The sequence below is a fragment of the Parasteatoda tepidariorum genome, chromosome 11 (assembly GCF_982258835.1).
Source record: "Parasteatoda tepidariorum strain Cologne lab strain chromosome 11, Ptep-v5.0, whole genome shotgun sequence".
Taxonomy (NCBI): Eukaryota; Metazoa; Arthropoda; class Arachnida; order Araneae; family Theridiidae; genus Parasteatoda; species Parasteatoda tepidariorum.
In genome coordinates this window covers 22,913,973-22,927,825 of record NC_141765.1, presented here as the reverse complement: position 1 = coordinate 22,927,825, position 13,853 = coordinate 22,913,973, and the positions used below count along the sequence as shown (strand labels likewise).

Here is a 13,853-nt window from a genome sequence, read left to right as displayed (position 1 = left end):
TTTTTTCTAAGTTCATTGTGAAAAGCCCCTTTCAAGCGCTGCAGTACTCCCAGACTGGGAGTACTGCAGTACCCTCAGTACTCCCAGACAGAGAAAACATCAATTCCACCATAAGCAGTATGTTGCTGTATTTCTAGATTAGAGGGTCATTTTAGAAGTGAAGCGCTAGACTCTTGTAAGATAACAAAAATTGAAAATGTTTCACGAACATTAACGGGAAAATGGCCGTCCGCGCGGACGTAGGATTCGAGAAATTCGTTGTCCGCGGGGAATTTTTGACCGTCGAGGACGGGCTGTTTTTCGAGCCCTGCATCATACTATAGAATACTTATACTATGGATGTTACATCGTTTAAGTGTTTAATTCAGTTATTTCACAGATTAACTAGGTATCATGAAATAACTAGACAAGTAAGTTAAAGTATATAATAGATGAAACATTTCCTACTTTACTAAGTTATTCTATGAAATTACTAGTGACAGACAGTTTAAGTGAAAAATAAACAATTTCAAAGAAATTTCATTAATTAATTGATCTAGTTAAAATCTCTCGGAAAAATACTTTTGATCCTTATTGCGGATGATCAATTGATAAATAATAAGGAAAAAGCACTTGATATAATTTATTACTGCTCATATTGCTAACATTAGTTAAACCGAAAGGGAGAAATAATAATATACTGCAGAAATAGTTATTTGTAAATATAAAAAAAAATAAAAAATAACAAGCTGGGACGAAAAACTGTTGTTTCATAAAAACATTGAGTACACATTTTCAAACAAAAATGTAAGAAAATATTAATTTAAATAATAATAGCTACAAGAGGTTCAAAACTAACTAAAAGCAGCTAGAACCGGTACAAAAAACTTTCGAGCGCCGTATTTCATACTTTAAAGATCAAATAATCGTTATTCTATAGAATACCTAGTTAAATCGTAGAATTCAATAATTCTATATACTTTAACTGACTTGTCCAGTTATTTCATGAAATACCTAGTTATTCTATGCAATAACGGATTTCACTTTAACTATAACATATATATTTCATAAAGTATTTAAAATATAGTTTCAATTACCAAATCTAAAGTATTAGAATAATGTTTAAAGTACCATGCGTCAAGTATCGTGTTTATAGTACATATTAGAATTAATCTTCGAAGCACCAAGTTTAGATGTAGTATTTAAACTTAACTGCACGTGCATGTTACCTTTAAAGAATCTTCGCAGCCTTCGCTTGTTTGTTTCATACATAAATTATTTACCGAATAATTTAAAAGAATGCTCATATCAATATCAATTAATTTTTTAAAATTAAAAAGTATATATTTTGCCATTTTATGTTAAATCACAAAATGCGAAGTTGTTTTTCGTATAATGGAAGAAAAACTTTAGAAATGTAATAAATTTACTAAGCAATTGGTGAGATGAATCAAAATATGTCATCATTTATTGTCAACAACTCTTCAGATTTATAGCTTGGTTGGTCAAATGTCGCTCAAGGCCAACTGCTTCCACTTATTTCAAATTCTAGAGAAAAAATAATCAGGACAGTAGTCTGATTCTCCATGAAGCAATAACGAATTTGTGTTTCCTTCACAATGAAAAAGTTGCTAAGTGAGATAAGACCTTGACACACCTAAGTTCAGAATATCGAAGAGGAGCAGCACATTACTTCATTTTGTTCATTAATATTTAATTTTGTTGTCATTATCTCAAACTTAGATGTTTACTAGCATTACAAGCGACCTTGTTCTAATTGTCAACAATTGTATAATTTCATTTGCATATCTTTAATTCTTACAATTTTGAGCCTTTCCTACTGTCTTTTTCACTTGACACTTGAGACGCGTTCAAATATTACGTAAGACGTAAGCATGTTGGCACTTTTGGATTCCTCAGCTATGTAAGAAAGTCGCAACACCCCCCTGTTTTATGCTTTAACTTCGACATTTATTGTAATAATCTAATTTTAACAATTTTAGGATTATACTCAAATAAACGATATATTTTAGAAACAAAATTTACGTTTAAATTTATTTTGTAACATTTTGAATTACCTTGATAAAATATTTTTTAATTGTTTTCCTCAAATTTAAATTTTATTTTAAAATTAAAGTTTAGCCAAGATTATTTAATTATTTATTTTTGTACTTAATTTAAAACGTAGGGGATTTAGAGCCTTACGTAAGCATCACTCATACCCCTATTCTCCTCTTGTTAACAAAAATATAAGCTAATCATAAGCTCTTTCCCCTTGAAGGTGCTTACGAAATATTTGAACGACATCAGATAATATTATATATTCCTCTAACAGACTACTGACATACCAGTTTTGCGAAATCAAAATGTTACAGTAACACTTCAAAGAATGTAAACGTTTTAAACCAAGCGAATTTAAGGCCGAGGGTGCGTTTCTTGTTTTTCAGTGGCACCATACATGGTCAAGAATACAACTTCAGCCACACACACGTCACAGCCCGTTTATAGGACAAAGCCATTCATATATTCATCTACAGATCGTAATTTTGTCCTGAACCAGAAAATGATCAATCTCCAATTCAGTACCCCTAGAAGTATTGATTTGTGATGGGAACATGGAAGACTGCGGGACAAGACAGAATTAATGAGCACCAGTCACCATTTGCAACACCTGCAGTCGTCGACCGACTGGGATCGAATTCACTACCTTTTGGTCATGGGCCCTGCGCCATAACCTACTAACTTATCATCGACCACTAAAATTTTAACCTTAAATAATTAAAAAATAATTAAAACTTTTTAAAAATCGCCTATGTGGCGACATTTTGCTTCCTAGAGCAAAATCATTAAAATTAATGAATAACTCGCGATTTCCGCATATCTTGATTAGTCTACACACTGCAACTGCAACGTTTATGTAACTTAGCGATGTTTCTTTTAAATTTTAAAAATCGAATATAAAGCAATAACCTTTGTGTATGCGACAAAAGGTCAATGATTCTGAAGTTAATTTCGTTTAAGCTATTATTAAAGTTAGTTTCGGCAAAGGAAATAAAAAGCAAAAACAGTTTTTAATTTACGCACACCAAAGCGGCTTTCTTTGAATTTGGAATTAATGTTATTTTTTTTTATTACAAAACGCTTTTTTTTAGATGTTTATGATAAGTATAAACTATTATCTTTGCCGACATTAGTAAATTTTGAAAAATTATGAGGATAGCGGGAGAAAATTACAAATTGCTAAGGAAATTTTTCAAATTAAGAATTTTCTTCGAAGTGCTTTTAGCAAGAAAAACAAGAATACCACAATTTAAGTGCATTGAACTCTACATATAGATTTAATTTAAAATTTTATATTCACATTTTGAGCCATTTTTATAATTAGCACACAGGCACTGACTGAAGATTAACAAAATCTCAATTCTTTAAAAAGTCATGTCATGTCATGTCCTTCGAAAAACAAAAGTCTTGAAATTAAAATCATGAAGTTTTATTATATATTAATTTCTTCTAACAATTTTGATAAATGTGGTAAGATACTAGAAATAAAAAATTCTATCAATAAATATTAAAAAAATATCAGGGGTGACCCAAAGTGAAACACCCTAAATTTTCGGCGCTAACAATCTATATCAATTCAGAAACTATTAGTGTTTAATATAATTTTTTGAACTAAGATTTATATTTAAATTACTCAAAACAATGATAAATATCGCACCATTTTAGTCAACTAATTTAAGAAAAAACTTCCTACAATAATCGTGATATTAGATTTTCAAATCGTGTGAATACGAATCGGTGTGTGCGACTTTTTAATCACATATAAATGCGATAATCGACGTTTGATACTACAAACGCTTGTATACGAATAACATTGGAATTTAAAAACGCGTAATTAATTTTAAAAATGCATAACTACAAATTGCGATATTAGATTTTTAAATCACGTGAATACGAATAGCAAAGTACGATTTTTAAATCGCGTGAATAAGATTTACAATGTGTTGTAACTTTCGTGTAACAATCGAAGTTTGATATTAAAATCAAGTTAATATTAATCGCGATATTCGCGGATTCCGGCGTAGTTTAAAATATTAAAAACTGCAAAAATCCGAGAAATCAAAAAAAAAAAAGTTAAATTGGTGGAAGAATCACGCGTACGAAAACGTCTCATTAACGCGATTTAGCGAAAGTCTCAAAATTTAAATTTTAGATAGCGGAACTTAGTGAAAATTTTCTTGAAGTTTCCAGACGAACAATTTCCGCAGTTTAAAATCTTTACACTTTGGTATCCCATAATATTTCGAGACAGTAATGCCCAAATTGGATTTTAAGTCATAGTTATATGCAATCTACAATATAAATTTATAGTTCAAGTGTAAATACTTTTATACGAACAATAAAATTATCTGTATATAATTCAAATAAGTACGAAGATTTTTAGAAAATATTTCACTACATAGATTTTATAATCAAAACCATCTTTTAAATTTATTTTTATCAAAAGCATACAAAATGTGGGATAATGTGATATTTACGTAGTGGTTGCTAGGACACCGGTTGCTAGGACGCCAGTTGCTAGGACTACGAAGATATTCCTAGAACCAGTTGCTAGGTTGCGGTATCCTAGCGGTGGGTGCTAGGACAACGATGTTCCTTTTATATATTTTTTGCCGACGCTCTAATTGCAAGCGAAATATATATTTTGGTTGGTAGTTTTTTAATTACAAAGAGCATTCTAATATTAAATCAAAAAAATCTGTTGTCTATTCTAATTATATTTGTACTGAAATTTAAAATTTAAAAGAAAGTTTGATTTTTATTTCATCCATATTCAAAACTTTATCAGTAATTGATTTCGTAAATTAAAGAAATTTTAATAGTGAATAATCGTTTCGATTAGATCTAAATAACTGCACATAAATACAAATTTAAAATATTGTTTGAAAACGAGCCGTGTTTGGTAGATTTCACCTTTAACGCAGAAAAAGACGGAATTATTAAATTACTATATATAATATTTTTCACTTATTTTAACCTAAAATTAATACTAAATAATGGAAAAAAGTACGAAAAAAAGAAGTTTAACAACAATTCTGCGTCATAGGGCTAGTTGAAGAAAGGATTTTACGGCAGGGGTCTGTCCAGACATTTTGTGAAAGGTCCGTTTTTGTAAATTTGTGGAAAAATTACACGTAATTTGTGAATATAAAATAAAGGTTAAGTCACATTCTTTCAACCAAGGTCCGGCTTTTGTGAATTTGTGCAAATGGGATCCTGTTATTGCAAAAAACTTTTTCAAGGAGTTTTTAAATTGTAAAGACATACAAGATTATATTTTAAAAAAATATTATATTTTTAAAAAAATTAAATTTCAAAAAATAAACAGCAATTGCTACTAAATTAGAGATGCAACATACAAATATTTGGTATTTAGCCTAAACTGCTGAATGCAGAATATTCATTTCGTACGAATAATGGAAGAAGCGTCTGCCGAAGACAAAACTTTGTTCGTTTACATTTGTCTTCTTTACCCCCTTCCTGGGAAGAGTTTATTCTATTGACAAAAAAATAATGAAGATAAACAAATTTGTGAAGGGTCCGATTTAAAGTTAAAATATTTTGTGAAGGGTCCGTTAACGAACCCAAATTTCTTCTAAACAGACCCCTGTTTTACGGGAACACTCAAAATTTCTTAAATTAACCTATACATTATGACTCTAAGGCACATATCCAGATTATGGGTATAACATATTTTATCCGCTAATCGACTTAAATAAGCAAAAGCAAATAAACAATGAAAAACAAATAATCTATATAAAACTGGTGGAAACACGTACAGTGAAAAGAAAACTAATTTTATTCGAAAAATATTATAAAACAGTTGTTATATTATAAAATAGCGTTTATATTAGGATTAAAAAAAAAATGAAACAGAATAAAATAGCAAGAAAATACTTTAGTTTAAATTGCAATATTACATAAATCAAAGAATAAAAAAGCTATTTACATTTGTTAGATAGATATTCGTAAGAGCTGACATAGTTGAAAGACTCACGCAAACTTTTTATCGACAATGTAAATAATCTATATCAAATGCAGCGATACTGTGAATAATAGTTATCTCGTGATCGCTTAAATTATGACAAACATAACATGAAATAAATTATGTGTCAATAAAATTTAAACCTATGCTTATATCACCTAGAGATGAAGATAACGTTTTAAAATAATTTTTTAAGAAAGTCAAAAATGCATAAAACCAGACCAAGAAAAACAATAAATAAATAAAACCAGGAAAGTCGAATTTTACTAAGCAAATTACGATTTCTTTTTTTATTTATTATTATTATTATTTGGTTTGTAAATATGTACTCAACCAATTTTGGGATGCCGGATTCTCCAAAAAATGGATTTACTGTATAACGTAACATATTTTAGATGTGTAAAGAAATGAAATTTGTTTAGAGACATAAAGGCGACCGGCGCGAAATGCTGATATCATTACCACCAATATGCTAATTGTCTTTAAGAAATTGTAGAGCATTAGTCCTTATGGCGAAAAACTAGCTGTTCCGGGGGTACTTCATTAATTTTTTTAAGGAAATAATTAAAAATATCTATTAACTGACCGTCGAATTTTTTTTTTAATAGCAGAAAAAATAACACTTTTAAAGAAAATATATATCAGCGTGCAAATATAAGTGCAAAATATAATTTTTTAATGTTTTATACAAAGCTAAATATCAATTTTAACTAATGCTTGTTATGATTTAGCAAATAAAGACGTTAATTAATTTATCGACGTTTTAGTTTTCAATGAAAATTATGAAATTAAAAAAAGAAAAACTATTATTAAACTATTATAACTATATTTACTTTAGATTCTACACAAAATTAAATAAACATTGAATTCAGCATTTCAATCCAGATGGCTATTGAGAAAAAGAAACACTATTCAATTATCGTCATCAATATAAATGAAAAGCTAGTTTTAAGTGGCCAGAGCACTAATTAGAGAAAGTAATAAAAAAAAATAAGAAAAATCCAGATGGAAAAGCAGCTGTTTACATTTTGATCTTGAACAGACAACGCTCAATCAAACTTCTAAAAAGCAATATAAAGAGAACTTTGATAATGCCAATAACTTGTTATAACTTGTGCTAGGAGGTCAGAGAAGATTCATATTTTACAATATTATTTCCTACTTAACTAATTTACATTATTTTTACATTCGACAACAAAAATTGAAAAAAAAAGAACATTTCAATGATTTTCTTAAATTGTTTTCAGAATTTTAAAAATATCAGAGTAATTTTGAAAATAAATCTATTTGACGAGCAAAAAGTTCCGACACTTACAATAGCATCTCTGTCTATAATTATCGCGATAATGTCTTATTAGAGTTTGATTATCGTTGTTCATAATTAAATAAGTTTTGATTTAGGAGATAATTTTTTCTTCAATGATTTTTAGTACGACGGGAAATTTTGCAATGTTAACTGCTTTATTTTGCAATTGAAGAGACTTTGTTTTTTTTTATAAAAAAATAAAAGTTTGATTGAGTAGAATTATAAACTATTTTTTAGAGATAGATAATATTTTATTTTAGAACTTAAAAACAATTTCTCTGCTAAGGCAATTGTCGGTGGAAATTTCTCTTTTCATGTGAACAATAAATAACTGAAAATTAAATCTTAATAATTTACTTCCTTACTTTAATAATCGCACACATATCGGCCACAATATTTCTTAAAAATCTGCAAATTAATATCAAAAATTTTTCGACCCAACACCAATTATTAGATTTATTTTTCAAATGCAATTAAACATTTTAATTTGCAACCTCAGATATTCGGAAACATTTTCCCACATTACCCACGTCCATCTCTATTTAGTCTACAAGAGAAGGAAAAAAATCGGAAACGTTGCCAAGAGAATCAGAAAAAAAGAAAAAAAGGGGGGGCAGGTAAACAATACGAGAAACATTTAAATTTAAGCACTACTCGTTTATACAATACTGTAAAAAATATTTCATCAAAATCAAGAAATTTCTTAAAGAAAATATCACCGTAATAGCGAAGCAACTCCCAGTTTTTCTGAATCCCTAATAAATGGACATTCTTTTAGCTCAATCCCGCATTTATTAATATAGTTTACTAGCAATTGTGAACATAGAATCAAAGAAAGACAACTTTTCAAGAAAAGGAGCACTTGATAAATAACTATAATGATAATTATTAGGTTAAGAAAAACTAAGTTGCCTTATATTAACTTGACACCTACCTACTTTTTATTGGTATATTGTTAAGTAGCTAAATTTTAGAATGCGAATATGTAAATTTGATTAAGCATGCAGAAACATGCTTAGTACGTCGATGCAAGAACATAATTTCGAAACCAAAAAAACCCTAGAATATATTCCAAATAAAAACCGAAGAAACAAATCGTAATACATAAATTTTCTAATAATAATAATAATAATAAATAATAATAATAAAAAGATATTTTTTTTTTCATTTTTAGTGATTATTTATAATAGAAATTAGACAATTGACATAGAAGTGGATCATTAAGTACATGAAGCTATACAAAATTTAAACTTTCTAAACATAGAAAAAAAATTTTTTATTTCTTCAATGATTTTTTTTATAATAGAGAGTAGACAAACAAAATAAAAATGAGTCATTTAATTATAAGCAATAAACTTTTTACAAGATGCGGATTTTCCAAATATTGCTTTTATTGATGAAATGAGAAAATAGTGAAATTAGATTTTTAGTGAAATTCTTTCTTTAAGTGAATTTATATTAGAAATCAGACAAACGAAATAAAAGTAGGTCAACAACCCCCCTCGCTCCCCTCTGTGATCCCGTCCAGCCAATCACTGATGATTAAAGAATAATATCAAGTTCACCTTCTTTTAACAATGAAGTTTTTTACTCTCTTTCTTTCAATAAAAATCTCAAACCGAATTACTTTTTTTTTTTAGTTGTGTTAAGCAACGCAATGTAAGATGATAAAAAGTTTCTGGGAACTAAGAGATAAAAGAATTGTAGGAAATAACATTTTTTTTAAATAATAATAAGGCATTGATTGATCTAAGAGAAACGTTATCTTATTAAAAATAAAACGAATTGGATGGATTTAGAATCTTTTTATTTATTTTTATTAGAATGGTAGAATCTTTATCATTTATTTTATTTTATTTATTTATTTTTGTTTTTACACGATTTAGTTCTGATTTAGTTACGATCAGGGTTGGCAAGTTTCTCATGCGTGACGATTTTTACCACGGTTTTTATCGTCATGTCAAAAACTTTTCAGAAACCAAATTCTTTGATGAGACTTTGTATTTTATTTTTTATTTCAATTATTTAATAAAAAAAGTGTATCTTGAAACAAGATTTAAAAAAAAAAGTAGTAAAATATATTTAACAAAAAATGACTTCATATTATTGATAAAATATTATAATGAATTTTTACAGCTCTGTAATGAAAAGCTACACATTTTGGATCAATATTTCAAAATTATACGCAGATATCCATGTGCATAAAAAATATAGATGCTGAATGGATATTAACAAAATAAAAAATCTGTGTGGCACATATTTTTTTTAAATATATTTTTAATATTTTATAAGTGTATTCGCAAACTAAAACACTTTAGAGTTTCCTCAGTGTCTAAACACCAAATGAACCTCATTTAGTGTGCAGACACTGAGGAAGGTTCTTGTTTATAAAACTGAAACTATACTATACTATGTCCATTTATGTACTTTCATTTGTACTTTATTCACTTAGTTTGTTTTATTAACTTCTACCAGTCCAAATTTAAATTTTAAAAAAAATCACCTACTTAAAAATTAAATGCCGAAAATTCGTAATTTTTTTTTCTTTATTGCTAATAACAGAACACATTAGTACGATGAAATAAATTTGCGATTGTAGTTATGCTACAACCAACTGATCGAAATTCTTATTTAAGAAAATTTCAGAACCTTACCAACTGGAAATGTGGACAAAACTATTAATGTAATATTATCCAAAAAGTTTCTAAAAAATATAAACATTGTTACAGTTTAAAATGCACCAATATATTTAACAGTACAAAAGTAGCACATCAATACTTCCAAACTAACAAATACTGGAAGAAAACGTAAAAGAAAGAAACACAAAAGACGCCCTTCACGATAGCCAAAACAGTTTCTTTTTCTTTGCTCGTAAAGTATTTCAAGAATAGCAACAGCCACTCATCCTACGCATGACCACACTGAAAACTTCAGGAATGACGACAAACAAACAACATGACTGCTAATATTATCCACGCTAAGAAAAACTATCAAAATAAGCTTTCAAAGACTTCATGGATATGTTTATCACATTCAAATTAGAGCATGATTCAAAGAGAAGATAGAACCAATTTGTTAATAAATTTAACTGCAGCTGAGAGTAGCAATCAAATTCATCTTTATCTTATTGAATACTTATATATCTGTATTATTCGTTAATTTTGTGATTTTAGAAATCAGATGTTTCATTTTGAAAAAAATTCATATTTAATTTCATAACAGGGAAATAAATTCAATGTTTTTTTTTTAGTTTGAATCGCAAGAAAAATCTATTTTTTGCTAACTAGTTTTAAATTAACAACTATAACAAAGACGCACAACCTCTTCATATTCTGTATATTGTATTATATTCTGCTGATTGTATTATGCAAATATTTTTGCTAAGAAAAATATTCTTTTCTTCGAAGACAAATTACAGAATATAATATTTATTTACAAATTCTATGCTGTACTAATTTGGATACGTAATATTTCTGTATATATTCTACTATATTCTGCTAAGAAAATTACTAATTTCTTCTTAAAAGTCAAGGTCAGTACATTATATTAAATTTATTTCCAAATTATGTACATAATATTTTGGAAGTGTATGTTAAAGAATTTTTTTTTTTAACTCTTATATTTTAAAATAATTTCCTGAACTACATATGTTTTGAACATGTTCCAATTAAAGAAAAATTGCTTTAAAAATAAAATTAAAAATTCTTTGGTACTTCTGCGTCTTGGAATTTTATTGCTGTTATTTTCAACAGTTTGAAGAACAATTTTATTTTTTAGCTGTCGATTAGCAGCAGACCCAATTATGGGTTTACGTCTACCAATGCTCAACTCTGTAGCCTTGTAATTTTGAACTTAATCCAGAAGACAAGGGAACTCTTGTGTCAAGTATTGGGAGAAATATGCCTTCGTGGAGGACTTTTTGAGAGAACTAACCCGCATTTGCACATCGAGAGGAAAACCACGGAACCCTCCCACGGTCAGCATGACGACAAGGGGACTCTTAACCCATGATTCGTCTACCACTGTGGTCACCGGAATTCGTATCGACCAACCAACGCTGGGATTCGAATCAGGTTCACCTAATTGGGAGGTGAGTGCTCTAACCTCTGAGGCGTCGGCTCTTGAAGAGCAATTGGAAGTTTTCGATTGCAAACATCTAGTTTTTAACAATTCGATTGCAGTAGGTTGCGCATCACAAAACTAACACTATTCTTAAACCAATTTTCAATTAATTACTAATATAAACTTCTGATCAATCGTAACTAACACTATTTATATTTTCATTTAATGAAATACGAGATTATTAAAATATTTGAAAATAAACTAATACAAATTGAATGCATATAGATAAAATGTATTAGTACTTATTGGATCATAAAACTATAAATAGTAATTAATAAGGATAATTTAAATGCTAGTTTACAGATACCAAGCATACCTTCCAACTATTAAGAAATTTCCGCAGCTTTAGAAAGTATTATTCCTAGAATATTCCAGAAAATTTTTTTCCATTAATATTTTAATTTATAAAATTTTTTTAATCCCTTTCAAGCGAAATAAATTCAAAATACGAGAATCAGATAGACTAACATTAATGATCTTCAGTTTAAATACAAGTTTCTAAAAATTCCATGTTTTTGAAATTACTGTCTTGTTAACCATTATGAAAAACATTTCGCAAGAACCGGAGAATGACAACAACTAATAGATTTCATAAATAATTAAACATTACTATTCTCGATTTCAATAAACTGAATTTCTTTCAGGAATATTGATTATTGCAAACTAACTGATACAACAAAATAATTTTCAAGGTGATCTAGGAACACTGACTCGAGGGAGAAAAAACAGTACAAATATCAAATTAAGAATTTGGCACACGAAATTTGAATTAGTACACAAAAGAGTGAAAGAATTTCTCGGGAAGTTCCATTCATATGCAAAGCGTACAAGAGCTAATTAATTTTCTTTCTTTTTAAGTTTAGACTTCGGGGAATCTTTTTGGCATCGGTTCAATGCGTGGAGCCATGTTGAGCGAAGTAAAAATAATCCTCTTCCGCGAACCTAACAACTCGTTTCGTAAATTGTGCTGCAAGGGTTCAAAAAGTAAATAACTAAAATTTTAAAACTTCAAGTAGATACAATTCTTTTTTTTCTTCTTTTTTTTGAGAACTTAATGATGTCAGCTTTCAGAGGAAAAAGCTTAGCCATTTTTAAAACTAATAGTGCAAAAACACAGCATATTTTTAACTTAATAATAAGTAATTATAAGAAAAGACTTATATTTCAATATGTTATATTATATTTTACATCTTTTTGTAGTGTTCTTAGTGCATTAACGGCTCTAAACGCATATAATTGGTTCTAAATAATTGTTAGGTTGTATTTATAATAACGGCATCAGAATGTGAAGATTAAACTAATGCAATGTGTGATGATAAAAGTATATTTTGCTCTGTATTTTATGTAAATTTAAAAAAAAAAAAAAACGTTCCTGTTTTTAATTATTACAGAGAAACATTTTCACACAGAAATTTTTAAACTGTTGAAGTAAGAGTACACTTTTCTCTTTGGAAGATATTTTTGCTTTAGTACGAAAAATAGTTTCAAGGATATTTTTTCTATGCTCTTTTAAAAAAGCGTTTATTTTGTGAAACTAAACAATTATATTAAAGTACTCGAAATTATTTTTATTTAATTTCCTTTGATTTTTAAGTATATCTATTCCCCAAAAACTCATTTAAATAAAGAATTTTACAATTGATTATAATTAGTAAATTAAGTTATTTAAGACATACACAATAATAACGAAAATAAAATATGTTCACTTTTCCTCTTTAAATTCAATGCACCCCATTGTTTCTATCAGTTTTTCCAGGAAATACAAAAAGTAACTTTGAACTAATGTAATAAAATTTTCGCTTTGGGACAACTAGCTTAAACTATTTTCTAAAACCAATATTTGAAAGTAAAATGAATACATTCAGTTTTACCACAACTACGTGAGCATTTAAGTGAAATACACTTTGCATGCTCTTGATGAAAAAATTACAAAAAATAATAATAAATAAATTTAAAAAAAAAAGAGATTTAAATTAATGACAGGTAGAGTATGTTTATTATAAACAAACAAAAGAAAATACATAGAAAAAATATACGAAACATCTTGTTTTCAGGAAATTTAAATCCCAATTAATACGGAAGAAAATAACACACACACGAAAAATACTCCGCAATGCAGTCTTAGATTTTAGTCCCAATTACAAGAAATGAACTACCGAGTGCATCTTATGTAACAATTGTATGCATATAAGCATGCGTATTATGTACCACTTATAATTAGTCCTGAAATAATAACGACCTTAAAAATGTATATTTATTTATTGTATTAATTTCGCGATTGAAAAAGTGAACAGAAACATTTCAATTATAAACTAAATAAAAACAGAAAAATTGTATGAAACATTTTACTTTTATAGAATTTCAAATAAGTGCGTATTATGAGACAATTTTAATTAGGCA

The 13,853-nt window shown here is 28.0% G+C and overlaps 1 protein-coding gene across 6 annotated transcripts in view; it reads right to left on the bottom strand.

Annotated features, from left to right (window-relative positions):
• The window catches only part of LOC107452613 (uncharacterized), a 106,614-nt gene that overhangs the window by 65,705 nt on the left and 27,056 nt on the right, over positions 1-13,853 (bottom strand). The window lies entirely within an intron of this gene.